Source organism: Fukomys damarensis, unplaced genomic scaffold (assembly GCF_012274545.1).
Source record: "Fukomys damarensis isolate Sample0158 unplaced genomic scaffold, DMR_v1.0_HiC HiC_scaffold_15, whole genome shotgun sequence".
NCBI lineage: Eukaryota > Metazoa > Chordata > Mammalia > Rodentia > Bathyergidae > Fukomys > Fukomys damarensis.
In genome coordinates, this window is record NW_022900927.1 from 18446652 (window position 1) to 18460002 (window position 13351).

General features: G+C 52.1%; 1 protein-coding gene across 2 annotated transcripts in view; it reads left to right on the forward strand.

Moving 5' to 3' along the window:
* Positions 1–4206: 4206 nt before the first annotated feature.
* Nr4a1 (nuclear receptor subfamily 4 group A member 1) overlaps positions 4207–13351 on the forward strand; it is a 17672-nt gene continuing 8527 nt past the window's right edge. Inside the window, exons 1-2 of one of the 2 annotated variants that reach the window (XM_010628588.3) lie at positions 4208–4306; positions 6130–6228. The gene's annotated coding sequence lies outside the window, so the exon portion shown is untranslated. Of the gene's footprint in view, positions 4307–6129; positions 6229–13351 lie in introns of both variants that reach the window. The other variant, XM_010628589.3, reaches the window with a different exon arrangement.

Here is a 13351-nt window from a genome sequence, read left to right on the forward strand (position 1 = left end):
GGGGAACAGGTTCCAGGAGCTCCGGAGCCAGGCTGCCAGCAGAACCAGCCCGGGGGAACCCACTTCACACTGCAGCCCTTCGTGGGATTGAGGGGTGCGTCGGAGCCTGGAGGGGTCCTTGCGGGGTGGGCCTTTCACCGCCGGGAGTCTGGCTCTGCCTGTGTCTCCCAGGCGCGTTTTTCTGCCTTTGGTTCTTTGGACAATGACCTAGTACTTGAGAAAAGTGTTGTGAGCTCCTTGACCTGGGCACATTCCCTTTTTATGCCTGCGCTTTGGTTTGATAAAGTGACCCGGTAGACAGGAGAGATCCAGTAGAGATGGTTTACAGGACTTTTTAATCTGAGTTTTGCGGCAAGTATTAACAGGCACGCTGGGAAAACACCGGCTGTGCTGCGGTGGTTAGGTTCCCAACAGATAAACTCAAGGGCGCTGATGCATTACAGGGCTGCTGTCCTCCCGGTCGAGGGTCTAGTGACCCCAAAGCTGATCATAGACCTACTCCGAGTGAACGTTTAGGTCGTGACTTGGATGAAGACTTAACAAGGAAGCCAGCTGCCTCTGTAATGACCTGGAGCTGAGAGGAGTGACAAAAGTGCAGTAAAATAAAAAACAGGATTTTGGGTCATGGTGTTGGGGCAAAAGGATGGGCCAAGACCAACAAGACGAATGTGACTAATGAGAAATGTCGAGCCTGTGCCAGAGGTAAGAAAGTCAGCTCTGGAGTTCAGGCCCCTTTCCTAGCTCAAAGGTCCACCAACCAACCAGGCCCTGAGCTTTCCACCCGCTCCCTGTATAGGGGCTTGCAGTCTGCTCTGTGGCATTGGAGCTCTCTTCCCACTACTCCAGTCCTGGGAGGGGGTTGGGAGCAGGCCTGGGCCTGGGAATCCTGAGTTCCAATCCCAGGTTGCCAGTTCCTAGCTGTGTGATCTTGGCCAAGTTTCTTTACATTTCTGGGCCTTACTCAGTTTTCTGTTGGTGAAATGTGCATCATAATCTCTTTCTCATAAAAAATGAGAAAATGCATATAAATGCTGAAGAATGTTGTCTGCCACGTGCTGTTGAGCAACTGTCAGCTGCTGTTGCTGTTGTTAATAATAGTGGTACTGTATACCCATTTCCGAGTAGGAGCATTGGCCAGTACAGTGCTTGTGCCCAGGAAGCCACCAGAGACACGGAAAGGATCATCTGTTTCTTATTGCGGGGGGGCGTTAAGAAAAGCCTCATCTTAATTTGATAAGAAGGACTAGAAGGAGGTTTCTGGTGGGTCCATGCAGGAAGGGTTGACCTAGAATCTGGGGGAGGAGTCAAGTTTGTGAAGTCAAGTTTTTGAAGTCAAGTTTGTGACTCAAGGAAGGACTAGACTGTTTATCCCCAAATGAAAGGCAAAGCTCCTCAGCTGGAGTGTCCCCCCTCCTAGCTCCTTTTTCCAGCCCAGCTACAAGGCAGGCTTGTAGCCCCGTGTTCCACCAACAGCTGCATCTGCTGGTGCCCAGCAGTTTGTGTTAGACAGTATCCTCTAGTGCAGTTGGGTAGGTAAGGATAAAGGGAGAGCAAATGAAAAACATTAGTCCTGTGGAGAGAGTGAAAATAGGTTAAGGTGAGGCGTGGGGTGGAGGCTCTCCTAGGAGTTGAGATGGGTGTTGGAAACCTGACGGATGGGGAGGAGCCCCCCAGCTAGATGTGACTTCCCAGGCAGAGGGAGCACCCAGTGCTAAGGCTGAGTGGGGAGAAGGGCCCACGTGACTGGAGCACGTGGTGGGAAGGGAAAGTGAAGCAGAAGCCGAGTACTGTACTAAGGTCAGGTCTGATGCTCTGTCACTTCCTTGTCCCGAAGGCCACACGGCCCTGGGTTTGCCCTCTGCACATTACTGATGGTAACTGACCTTGGCTCTCTCTCTTGCATCCGGACCTCCCAGGGTCCTGGCACTTTGGTTTGCTCATTCTCTGTTTGTGACACGTTGCCCAGCTCACACGAGCTTCTTGGTAAATGCTTGTGCTGTGACTGCTGAGGAAGCTTTTGGTTTGTTGCAGAGTTAGAGACTGAACCTAGGGCTTCCATATTGAACTACATCCCAGCTCTTTCTGTATTAAATTTTGAGACAGGGTCTCACCAAATTGTCGACTGGGCTCAAACTTGAGCCCCTCCTTTCTCATTGTCCCCAGATGCTGGGGTTAGAGGCCTGTGCCACTATGCCTGGCTGAGAAGTTTGACCTGGGACAGGAGATGGGATCAGATACCTGTTCCATGATGTTGTGAATCACCTGAGCACCAGCTGGGTTTCAGGCTCTTGTTCCTGTTCTCAGACACAAGGAGAGAAGACCTGGGTGCTTAGGTGGGCCTGGCGGTAATAGGTGGTGTCAGGCCCTCCCTAGCCTTCCTCCCCAGGGATGTTGGGCTTCTGCAGACCCATTTCTGAGGTTCAGGAGGAGGACATCATTCTGGGAAGCTAGTAGTGCACAGGCTAGGGCAGGTTTGAAGCCGCAGTTTGCCTTCTCTTTGGGGTTGGAAATGCTCCATCTTGTTCCCGTCTGATCTGCTTTCCTTCCTCCTTACCTGTGCCCTTCCCTTCCTGTTTCTGTTGTACCCACAGGTATGCAAGGGATGTTGGCAGTTCTGCAAGAGAAGGTGTGGGTAGCATATAGCAGTGGAGCTATCCCTGGGGTAGGGATCAGGAGCAGGAGGATGCCCTGACCACCCTTGGGGCTTCCTCCTTCTGGCTCCCTCTACCTCTTACCATGGACAGATCCACTTCTCTTTTATCAGACCTCTTGTGGGCCTCAAGGGCAGTCCAATAGCCATGCTGTGGTAGGTCCTGCCCTCACCCGGCCCAATGGAGAAGAGAGCCCTGAACCAGGGTGGAAGAAGGGGAGGGGAGACAATGGGGTCAGGGTGCCCTGGCTGATGGGGCAGTGAAGTTGGGGGAGAGTTGAAGAGGCGGGGGTTGGGGGGCACAGTTGGCTTCTGCTCCAGGAGAGTCCAGGTGCCCCAAAGTGGTTTGGAATGGAACTAGAATCTGGGGTTAGCTTTGGTGTGTCCTCGTTTAATTTTTCCCAGTAATGACATATATCACATATATTCAGCACTGTTCTGTGTCCTTTACAAGATTAACTCATTTGAAGACTAATGCTAACCCTATGAGTGTTATGTATTTTTTAGTCATTAGGGTCTTGATGTGTAGTTCAGGCTGGACTTGAAGTCTCTGTGCAGTCTAAGCTGGCCTTGAATTTGTAATGTTCCTCCTGCCTCAGCTTCCTAAGTGCTGAGATTATAGGCCAGTGCCACCATGCCTGGCAATTGTTAATTTTAGAGATCCTGATTAAAATTGTCTTTTTTTGTTGTTGTTTTTTTGAGACAGGGTCTCACTATGTAGTTGAGACTGAACTGGAACTCACTATTAACCTAGGTTGGTTTCTAACTCACAGTGATCCTCCTGCCTCAGCCTCCCAAGTGCTAGGATTACAGGTGTATACCACCACGCCCAGCTTCTTTCTCTCTCTTTCTCTTTCTCTCTTTCTTTTCTTTCAACAAAGTCTGTCTGTGTAGCCGAGGCAGGCCTTGAACAGCAACCCTCCTACCCTAGCTTCCTACATGCTGGGATTACAGGCATGAGCCAGATTATCATTTTTATACATGAGAAGTGAGAGGCAAAAAGAGATAATATTATTTGCCCTGGGAATAAGTGATAGAACCTATATTTGAACCCATATTGTCTGGGACCCAGAATCTGTGCTCTTAACCACTCCAAGTTGGGCCTTCTTGTTTGGGGACTTGAGTCCCTGAAAGCCGCATTACTTGGATTAGAAGGCAAGGCTGCTTGACATGGGACATGGAGCCCTTGCCTTCTGGGGGCTCTAAGGCTTTGGGGTTGAAGTGGCTTCCCTATGGCAAGCAGACAGTTCTGCTCTGCCCTTACAACATCTGCATTCTCTCTGCCTACCACGTGCCCTTTTGTGCACATTGAGGACCTAGGCTGAGGTGCTAGGTGCCACTCTGGATCACTGTGGCTCTGAGATGTTGTCTGGCCTCACCTTACATCGTCCCGACTGGACTACCTGGAGCATGAGCCCCAGACCAGAGCCCAGCCAGGGAGGTTCGGGGCTGGCTCCTTGTTCCTCCTGGCCCGCATCCTGCCCCTACTTGCTCTCACTCCTGTGTCTCCAAGGGATGTCTGTGCTGGCTGCTTTCCCTCTGCTCACACTGACTCTCCCTCCATAGGCTTCCACTGTGGACAGAGGCCCACCCCGGCCCCGCCCTGGTACTCTGGCTCCTGCCAGGCCCTGAAGGCCTGTTAGTCCATCCAGAGTGGTAAGTGCCTGCTGTCATCCATTGCATGCCTCTGGGACCGGAGAGCAGGTGGTGTTGGGGGACAGAGGTGGGCGTGCCTGAAGCAGATATGGTTGGGGTTGAGGGGGCGCGACGTGCTGCTTAGGGGAGATCTGATTTCTTAAGAGGTGAGGGTATTGTAGGGGTGGAGAAGGGAAAGCCTTATTTTCTTAGCAGCATAGGCTGGAGGTTCTGGGCCCAGGTGACACGGGCAGGTGAGGCGAAGGGATGACAGCTGCTCTCTAGGCAGCACGTGCCTGGTTCCCAGAAGCTGTGACTATAGCTGGGGGGCAGGTAGACATTGTAGGAGGCTGGCCTGTTTCCAGGGAGTGGACACTGTACCAGGGATTGCATGAAGGCAGAGCCTGGACTACACCTCCCTCCCTGAAAGAGTAGTGACCACCCCTCATTACCCTGGCAGGTCTGTAAGTCCTGCGGTGTCTGTGGTGTGGGGAGGTGGCCTTTGCAAGCGGGCACACATGGACAGAACTTCCATAATTCATTCAACATCTTGGTCATGGCTACAGGGGTTCTTGGCCACCTGGTTCCCTGGCTGCTTTGCAGATGAGAAAAGTTACAGAGGGAAGAAATGATTTCCCAAGGTCCTGCAGTGAGGTTGTGCATTCAGGCCTAGGATCCTGATCTGCTGGATTCCTGGCAAGCCCAGGGCCCTGTCTGATGGAGGAGGACACATCTTCCTTGTCTTGGGGGTACTTTGAGAGAAGGCTCAAGCTGATCTGTGGGTGAAGGAATGGGATTTCCAAGAGAGTTTTCCCTGGGCCTCAAGGTACTGGGATGGGGTTAAGAGTTGCCATTCCTGAGAGAGCTGCAGTTTGACCTGGCATTCTGGACAGGGCCCCTGAGACTCCTTCTCTCCCTCCCGGAACAGAGAGCCATCGCTGAGCAGCAGCCCCCTCAGGCTTAGGCGATCCCAGATGGAGCAGGAGCTGACTAGTATCTCTCCCATTTCTCCCCCACCCCAACACACTGGCTCATGTGGAACTGGTGTTCGGGTGCAGAGTCCCCAAGAGGTGGCTGGGGTGGGAAGGTGTCTAATCTGAGCCTGGATGGGAGGAGGGGAAGCCTCGGGAAGCGGAGCCTCTAGGGCTGGGAGCTGGGCTGCCTGTGCACCTGACTTTCTGAGGGCAGCAGGCTTCATGCCACCAACCTTGTGCCGGGGACAGGGAGGGGATTACTGTAAGTGGAAGGGGTAGGTACTCCTGGTCAGCCGGAGATCTGTACTTGGAAGCACGAGAGTCAGGATGACAGCAGTGGTCAGGTATCTCTTTCCACTCAGCCCCTACTGCTAACCCCAGCCCAGACCCGGATTCCCAAGCACCTAGCTTCCCTTCTGGGTACACAGCAGTGCTAATGGGCACAATTCCTTGTGTTTACCCTGTTGTCTGGGTGATGATGGTGATTCGATGGAATTCCCATGCTGAGTATACTGCCAGGGCCACCCTGAGGGGCTGCCAGCTAGGGCCCCATGAGTGCTAGAGCTGTGGGTCTTGTGACGTGGGCACCTGTCTGCCAGGCCTGGGCATGGGCCCAGGGTCACGCTCACTCTGGGGCTCCCATCAGCTGACTATTTTTGGGCTCTTGCTGACCTGGGCCAAAGTTAGGCCCCAGCCAAGAGGGCCCTGAGGCAGCTCCCCCCATCCCCAGAGGCCGGCTCTGGTTTCTGCTATATAAACAGAGGAGGACACACTGGCTTGGAGACAGTTCCATATCCTGAGCCTGCTCAGCCGGTACAAAGCCTCAGCTGGGAGGACAGGCTGACCGGGCAGTCGCGTCTCTCCCTGCAGGGCTGCTCGAGGCTGTGGGCTGAGGTCCTAGGGACCTGGATTCTGCCTTTGTTGTCCAGGATTTCTGAGAGTCAAAGAGGACCGTGAGGAGGAAAGCTGGTAAGTGGTGGGAATGGGGCCACTGAGGCACAGGAATTAGGGTGTTTTGATTTTTTTCCATTGTGACTTGCCAAACCCTTTGGCCTTGAGGAGAGGAGGAAACAGGCAAGGATGCCGGTATTCCTGAGGAGTGAGAGTACAGCAGGGCCTTAGTTAGGTGACAAGTGCCGGATTTGGGAACATGCTGGGCTTGAGAACCTAGAGATGTAGGAATAGGTGACATTGGCTGTCTCCTTCCTCAGAGACTGCCCTCAACGGTCTCTGACCTCTTCTTCCTTCACCTGGCCTGGATAAGGGACTGGTTGCTTAGGTGGGAGGGACATGTGAATGAGTTTGGTGGCTGTCAGAGTCCCTGAAGGTTGGTTTAGGAGTGGGAATTGGAGCCCCCCAGCTGGGTGGGACTGGGCGGCTCTGCTGGGGCTTGGCCTCCTGCTAACCCTCAGCTGCACGCTTGCTCTCCTTATCTGTCCGGCTTCCCAGCTGCTTTTGGTGCCTGAGAAGCAGGGATGGAGCAAGGCCTGGCAAGTCCCCCAACCAGCTTGCCACAAACACGCTCCCTGGGACCTGGGCCAGGGACTTTGGCCTGGCATAGAATTAACAGCAGCTCATTTCATGGGAGGCTCTTGTGCTCTCCTCAGCTCTCAAAAAAAAAAAAAAAAAAAAAAAAAAAAAAAAAAAAAAAAAAAAGAAAAGAAAAGAAAAGAAAAAAATTTATTTTCCCTTTCTGAACGTGAGTCTCTAAATGAATCCAGAGCCTGTGACTAAAAATATGTTAACAATAGGAAAGTGCATCAGTCTTTCCGGCTGGGGCTCGTTATCAGAGGATTTTCATTTTGGAATTTGAAATTTTGCCCATGGAGGCTGGGTGGAGCCCTTGGACAGTAGTGGGGGAATCTGATGGGTGTCTGTGTTCTGCAAGGTGGTGGGAGACCTGGCCAGGACCTGAACGGACTCTAGGGGCATGGAGGGAGCTGTGAGTGGGGTGCAAGTGAGATGGAGGCAACTTTCCCAGGAGAACTCTGGTCTTAACTATGCTTTCCAGTCTTGAACTGTTCTTCCTGAAGTCTGACCTTATTCCTTATGCCGTATGGCTTCGAGGGAGGTGGGGTCGTGAAGATGGCCTCTGTGGCCATGGGCTGACCGTAATTAACCAGCTTTCCCCAGAATATTAATTGAACACTTGCTACATACAAAGCCCAGAATTTTCTCAGTGCTTGGTGGAGCCACATCTCTGGACATACTCTTATTTCCTCTCACTCAGCCTTTGAGGGGGACAAGCAGAGATAGTTCTTAGAGTGGGAGATCTGCTGGTGTTTCCAGTCCAGCCAGGACCCTGGTTGTGCTATGAGTTCCTGGAGTCCAAGCTCTAGTCAGTGCTCCATTTCAATGATGAGAAAATAGTCTCAAGGAAGGCAAGGGACTGGCTGTAGGTCACGGAGGGTTGCTGGCCTCTGGTGCAAGATGCCTCTGGTAACTCTTCCATCTTTTGCCCCAGCTGAGGGGTGGGGGTGGGGGTGGGATCCGCTAACCTGCCTGTGTCTTTGGGTGCTTGTTTGTGGGGTGGCAACTGCATATGTGGTCAGTGGCAAGTTGGAGTGAAGGCCAGGTAACGAGAGCCAAAGCCTGAGCCTGACCCTTCACACTCAGTCCCCTCACAGCCGACCACGGGAAGCAGGCAGCTCTTCCCAGCCCATGGCACAATTCCACTGCCAGGGCAGGAAGAGGAACTGGCTAGGTCAGGGATGGCAGTGAGCCCTGGGGCTGAGGAGGGGAAGCTCCTGGGGGCCACTTCTCAGTGGGAGGAAGCAAAGCTCACTCCTGCCCCATTACCCGGGGAGAGAGTAGAGGCCCATGGGTGGGGATGGTTGGTGAAAATAGGGTAAGTTCCTCCCCTCTGTTCAGCAGGGGTGGGGCCCAGCGAGGAGGAGGGCAGCGTGGGAAAGGAGGCATGTATTTCTACTTCCTCCATTCCCTATTTACTGGACCTCGTGCCCACTCTTTTGGCTGGGGAAAGATATTGGACATTGGCTGCCATTTAGGGCCTGCCCCAGCGATTGATTGATTGATTGGTTGGTTGGTTGATTTGGGGGGGGGCATTGAGACAGGGTCTCACTATGTAGTTGAGACTGACCTGGAACTCACTATGTAGCTCAGGCTGGTGTTGAACTCACAGTGATCCTCCTGCCTCAGCCTCCCGAGTGCTGGGATTACAGGTGTGCACCACCACACCCATCCCCCAGCGATTTATTGTTGAGGGTGTGTAAAGGTCCCCCCACCAAGGGGAAGACAATGCCCTTAACCTTTGTGCTGTTCATACACTGCTGGGGGAGATAGGGGTCTGAGCTCAGAAATCCCTGGGCCTCAAGTTTGCCGCGTTGACAGCCAACATGTAGGCCTTTTTCTGATGTCAGATGTGGCCCCTCCTAGTGCTTTGGGTATCTGTTGCTAGAACAAATGCGTAATGAGAAACAGCTACTTTGATTTCAGAAACATGCCCTTGAATGAATTTATACTCAGTAAATTCCAGCTGCATCTGTATCTGTTTAAAAAATAAGTCTCAAAAAAAAAGAAAAAGTCTCTCCAGGCATGGTGGTGCATGCCTGTAATTCTAGTATACTGTAGGAAACTGAGGCAGGAAGATTGCAAGTTGGAGACCAGCCTGGGCAACTTGCCTCAAAAAAAGAAAGGTGGTAGGGCTGGGGATTTAGCTTAGTGGTTCCACTGCCTGCCTTGCAAGTGCAAGGACCCAATACCAGGAAAAAAAAAAAAATTGTGAAGGGTATGGAGGTGGGAACTGGAATGTAGCTTAGTGTGAAGGCCTTGGGTTCAGGCCCCAGTGTCACCAAAAACAAAACAAAAAAAAAGAATGAATGAATGAATGAATAAATATATGTGTGTCTTTCCCACTTAACTGTGACTGTTTCTTTTTTAATAGACTTTTTTAGGGTGAGTATAACATACATACAGAAAAGTATGTATATCATAAGTATAAAATCTTTTTTTTTCTTTTGGATACCAGGGATTGAACTTGGGTCCTTGTGCTTGCGAGGCAGGCAGCAGAACCACTGAGCTAAATCCCCGGCCCATAAGTATAAAATCTTAGGAGTATAGTTTGAAGACTTTTCCAGAGTGAACATATTCAACATCCCATTGTCCGGATTGGGAAGAACACTTCTAGTCCCATCAAGGACCACCCTGTAGCCCCTGTCTCATGCCATGTGTGTGCATGGTTTTGGGGTGCACTGAGAAGCATCAAGGCCCTTGAGGCCCAAAGCCACAGAGTCAAGGCAGTAGGTCAGCATGAACCTGGGGGTTGGAGGACCTGAGTTTGAACCTGCCCTTAAGTCTCTGTTTCCTCAGTCATGAACTGCAAGTTATCATTCCAAACCTGGAAGAGTGTTAGATAGAGGAATCCATGTGAGGGGCCCTGGATCAAAGCCCAACCTGTAACTGGAACCTACCTGCCCTACCCTCCCTATGGTTATTAAGAGTCAGGGTGGTGGGGGTGGAGGCTGCCTATAAGCTGAAGTCTTTGAAGATCAGCAGGATTTAAATAGAGGAAAGAGGAACAAGTGCCCTATGGGAAAAACATTATGTGCAGAAGTGGGTAATGGGAACAGTTAGCTCAAGAACCTTATCTGGGGCCCTGGGTGGTAAGGCAGAATGGGAGGCTGTGCCATGGCATGGGGCTTGACTAGGATGGAGCTAGTTTTTGCTTTTCTCTAACTTGACATCTTCTCTTTCTGTCCTTGTGTTACAATGGCTGGCCTTACCTCCCTCTCCCTTCTCTCCTTAACGAGCTGTTCATTCCAATTTTGTCCTTGAAGGCTGGATTTGAAGGTCCATCGTTGGTCTCTGTTTCATCCAGGACGGCTGTCTCTCTGGGTCTCCCAGAGTTTACATCAGCTTTACCTGGAGTTCTACTTGGCTGGACTGCACCCACCCCCACCCACCACAGAGCCCCAGGCCACCCTCCCTGGGGATCTTCAGATGAACGGGGATAAAACCTGGGCTTCCCAAGCCCCTTTTGCCTTTTTCTCATCATTGTTAAGCTAGAGGTTCTACACAAGTACCTGCAGGGTGGCCCCAGCTGTTTCCTCTTTCTCCTTATTTACAGTGCTTGTTTTTACAGTATGGTGTATTCAGACCCCATTATCCCTGCCTCCCAAAGCATCGCCAGGTGGCAGCTATAGTTCCTCACCCTCCACTGGCTTCAGAGGAGCAGTCTGCATGCAGCCTCTATAGCCTGCAGCAGCCCAGAGAGATGCTCAACCCTCAAGACGGAGATAAAGATGAGTTTCAGCACAAACTGGTCAGGGTGCAGTAATACACCTGTATTTACTGGATGGTGGGAAGAACATTGCCTTGGCTGATTTTGCTGAGATATTAAAATTATTTTTATTGGGCTGGGGATTTAGCTCAGTGGTTCTGCCACCTGCCTCACAAGTGCAAGGACCTGAGTTCGATCCCTGGTACCCCCCCAACCAAATTATTTTTATTTTCTGAGGAAAGGCCTGCTGGGGTAAGGAGGAATCTAGGGCTGGGGTTAGGGAGGTGGGGAGCCAGAGGTGGTACAGCTGGGATTGGTTTTGCCAGCACAGACTTGCTCCAGAGCGATGATGCTACTCCTCTTGGAACTCTTGGATCCTAACTTTCAAATGCAGAGGATTTGAATTATGATAGTGGTTCCCAGTATTTTTTAAGCAGTGGAATCATTTTCCACAAAAATCTAAGTGTAATCTTGTGCAAAAGCCAAAGAAAAAGAAAGACAAAATTTTGGCTGAGGTGGTATGGAGATTCCGGACATGACCAGTTGGCACCATCCTGACCATCCTTCGAAGTGTCCTGGCAGATCTTTGGAAGATGGTTTGAGAAAATCTTGAGCACTCAGGGGACTTTTTGGGGACTGTTTCTTGGATAGGGGAGCTGTGGCAATTTATGACCAGATCTGTGCCACATGAAGCCTGCTCCATTTGTGGTGGGCATTGAGGCTTTAAAGACAGGCTGGATGGATAAGGGTTCTTTCTCTTCTGTGCATGCAACAGATGCCCTGGTCAGGTGTGGTGGCGCATGCCTGTAATCCCAGCACTAGGGAGCATAAGCCAGGAGGCACTACCGAGTTCAAGGCCAGCCTGGGCTACATAGTGAGTTCAGTGTCAACTACATAACAAGAACCAGTCTCAAAAAATGAAAAAACAAACAAACAAACAAAAAAACAGCTGCTCTGCTATGGATTTACATGCCTAGCTCCAAGGGTAGTTTTCTTTCCGGGGCTTGAATTCTGGACCTTGCACTTGCAAGGCAGGTAGCAGAACCACTAAGCTGAATCCCCAGCCAATGGTGGTTTTCTTTTTTACTCTTTTTTTTTTTTTTGGTACTGGGGATCGAACTCGGGTCCTTGCGCTTGCAAGGCAGGCCACTGAACCGCTGAGCTAAATCCCTGGCCCTAATGGTAGTTTTCTTAATGGGTGAGGAACAGAATGTCTGTGTTGTGGGGCTTCAGCCAGCAACAGCAAGGTGGGATTCAAGAGATGATCCAAAAGAATTCAGGAATAACAGTTGCATGTGAGGCATCAGGAGCAGAGATGGGGTGTTGGATAGGGGGTGCAGAGATGATAAGGTCTTCCTGGAATAGTCTGAGGTGCTGGCAGGAATTTTGAGTGGGAAGAAGTAGGGGCTGGATGGAGACAGGGTGTGGGAGACTTGTGATAGGAGGAGAGAGCGGGAGCGTGGAGCCGTGCTTAGGGCAGAAGGAAGTGCCATAGGGTGCCTGGATGAGGTCAGGGCAGGCTTACTGGCAGCACAAACTTTTTGGGGTTTTTTTGTTGTTTTTTTTGAGACAGGGTCTCACTGTGTAGTGAGACTGACCTGGAACTCCCTGTGTAGCCCAGGCTGGTCTCAAACTCACAGTGATCCTCCTGCCTCAGCCTCCCAAGTGTTGGGATTACAGGCGTGCGCCACTTCGCCCGGCTAGAAACTCTTGCTGACATTAATTTGTGAGGTCTCAGTAGAGTGAGTGTGTGGGGTGCTTTTGTTGGCGTTAGCCCTTCCCCCTCTTACCTTTGGTAAGGGCTCCCCAAGCCTGGGGTGAAATGGGGTGGAGGGTTGACAGCCGAACCAGGCACCTGGTCTGTGCCCTGATACAGCCCTGGCAGGCCCTTCTCTGCTCCACGGGGCAGGTGATAACTGGTCAGAGCTGCTCTCCCCACCCGTGCTGGAGGTGGGGTGGGAGGGCAGGTGCTCCCTGATCCTGGACAAAGGGCGGAGGCAATGACAGGAGGGTATGAAGAGCCCCTAGAAATACAATGCGTGGACCTAGTTTCCACCCATGTGCCACCACCTCGCTGTGACCTTGAGCAAATGCCATTATTTCTCTGAGCCTGTTTATTTATAAAATGGGGAAGATTTGGCATGAGTTTGAACAGATTTCTCAGGCTCCACCCTGTTCTGAAATTTGGTAATTTCCCAACTAGGGTGCATTCAACCCTGTAAGGGACTGGGGAGGAAGGGGATGGTGAGACACCAAGTACAGCGTGTGGCGCTGAGCCCATTGGTCCAGTTTGGGTCTGGGAAGGGGCTTTGCAGGAGAGATTATTGGAGGGAATCAGCGCAGGCCGGAGGGGGTGGGGGGGAGGCCTCAGGCAAAACCGTGCTGGAGAAGACCTGTCAAACGCGGCCAGCTGCGCCCTGAACCGAGGTTGGGGGGCTGGCTCCCCAGGGTGTGCCCCGGCGTTACCCGCCCCTGCCTTGGACGCGCAGAAACCGAGGAGGGTAACACCCAAAGGCAGTAGGAAGGGCTGGGAGGGTGCAAAGGCGGGCCAGGCCTAGGGTAGCCAGGGTGAGATCCTGGTCTGGGGAAGCCCTGAGGCCGCTGCTCTAGAGCGCCCTCTCCTCGGGCTCTGGCCCTCTCGGCTGGTTATATCGGACTTAGGGGCCCCTGCTGGGTTCTCGGTCCAGCGGAGGGAGCCTAGTGGGTCTGGGAGATGCTATTTTTAGCCGGCGCGGAGGGCGCGAGGAGACTATTTATAGATCAAACAATCCGCGCTCCCTGCGTCATTGGAACCCCGCGTGCGTCACGCGCACAGACATTCCAGGCCCCCCTTCTCGCCCCGCCCCCTCGGGC